Here is a 2,349-nt window from a genome sequence, read left to right on the forward strand (position 1 = left end):
GAATTTAAGTCAAATGCAAATCCTCATTACAAATGCATCATCACACAAAATCTGCACTTCAGCGGGCAAAACATACAGACACTCCCTCCCATCACACAAAACCAACAAATGTAATGTGTTTAAGACAACACATCATGACAGCGCTGACACAAAACAAATTAGCGACAGACACTTCATAACAATCAAGCAGTGTTTATAATAAATAATATTATTGCAGGCTCAGCGGCCTAGTAAATGTCCTCACTTACGTTATTTGTGGATTCCATTGTGACGTGAATAATAGCTAGTTAGTTTATCAGCTTATATCTTTTTTTCGATAGAGATCCCACAGCGGGCGGAAATTGTCATAAAGTTAGTGATAACAAGGCCCGCCCATTTAGAGGAAAGATATGATTGGTCAATTTTTCTGTCATTCGAAATTACTCCCTCATTGATTTACTATTGCTTGACCCTCTGTAATTTCATAGCTGGACCACCAATCACAGAGCCGCAAAAGCTAGGCGGAAACATTCAAATATGAAGAAAATGGGCGGTGTTCATAAGTCCATTCACTGAATACGCAGATTTGAAGAGGTTTCTTTTTCTTTTCTTTTTTTCACAGAAGTTGTATTTATTTTATTTAGCTGATGTTTGTCAAATTATGAATTGCTTAAATAAAATTAGTAATAATTATTTTTTTATTAAAAATATTATATTTTAAAACATTTATTTAAAAATTGTAAATATTGTTTTTACAATAAGTTAGGCCCTCTCTGAGGGCCTAGAGGGCCCTGACGGTACCCCACTGCTCAGATGCATGCGATCCTGAATTCAGTTCTCTTTCACCGCTTATTGCACTTAAGTCAAATTCAAACACACTCATGTCAAAATGCACTTTGTGTGGAGTATTCGTATAAACACGGATGTCATACGGATTTAATATTTAATATAATATAATGTTACACATCCGATTTGCTTCGAAATTTTTATGTTCACGTATGACATAACAGACTGCTGTTATGTCATACATGAACATAAACAGTTCGAAGCAAATCGGATGTGTAACATTATATTAAATCCGTGGATTTGTTCTTAAAGTGACAGCCGACTAATAAACTGTCGCCGCCTATTACACTAATGTTAATCCAAAAAAACAACAACAAAAAACAACCCTGAATCACTTTTGTATTTCTATTATGAATCAGTTTATATGTAGTTCATACAGTACAGACTATAGTGTATTTTATTTTTATATTTGATTATTCAGTTTCTGTAGTATTTCTTAAGACACATTAATATTAGGCCAATGTACCTGAAAAACTTTGTTTATTTAATTTGAAGATTTTGTCTATTGTATTTGTCCTATTGTTTATTTTATTTACCAGTTTTATGTTTGCAAACGTTTTTATTTTTGTATCAGGGAATATTATCCCTTACAAAAATGAACCATGGTTTTACCACAAATAAAACCAAAAAACCATGGTTACTATAGTTAAACCATGGTAACCACAAATTAACCATAGTTATACCATAGTTTAGCCATGGTGTTTGTAGTAAAACTGTGATTATAACAATTTTAATCAATACGCCAAAAAATCATGGTTACTACACTTTTACAACAGTAAAACCTTGGTTAATTTTTATGTACTACGTGGTTTTTCTATTTGTCTCAGGGCTGCCTTGCTTTATTACAGACGACTGCTGGTCCTGACTGCAGTCAGCTTAAATGGCATTTGTTTTATAATACTGGGTTGACTAAAATAAAAAAAAACAATAATTGTTAAGGTTTACATTTAATTCAGTGTAATTTGTTTTCTTCAAGACCTATTAAACTGTCTATTAGGAAAAGTAACAGAAAACTGTAAACTAGAATAAAATCTATGAATTAAACGAAACAAAATTTTATTTAAAATCGTGAATCAATTTTTAATCGAATCGTGACCTCAAGAATCAATATAAATCTAATCTCGAGGTTCCAAAAGATTCCAACCTCTAGACTCAGAATTCAGAAAAAAGTCAGAATTGCGAGATTTAATCTCAAAATTCAGAGGGGGGGGTGGGGATCAGAATTGTGAGTTTATATCGGTGTTTATATCTCGCAATTTTGACTTTATTCTCAGATTTGCAAAAACAAGTCTGAATTGTCAGATAAAAAGTCAGAAACATGCTTTCATTGAAAATAGTGTACTTCTGCATTGCAAAATTAGCTGGATATTAGACAGTGATCCAGTAGTCATGATATTTATATGACTGAATATGCTTTTTTCTTCTGGAGAAGGAGGGACAAGCAGTTAATTAAGCCAGTAGTCAATATGTATTTTAAAGGGGACCTATTATGCAAAAATCACTTTTATAAGGTATTTGAACACA

This window comes from Sinocyclocheilus rhinocerous, unplaced genomic scaffold, assembly GCF_001515625.1.
Source record: "Sinocyclocheilus rhinocerous isolate Xijiao unplaced genomic scaffold, SAMN03320098_v1.1 scaffold1632, whole genome shotgun sequence".
NCBI classification, from domain to species: Eukaryota; Metazoa; Chordata; class Actinopteri; order Cypriniformes; family Cyprinidae; genus Sinocyclocheilus; species Sinocyclocheilus rhinocerous.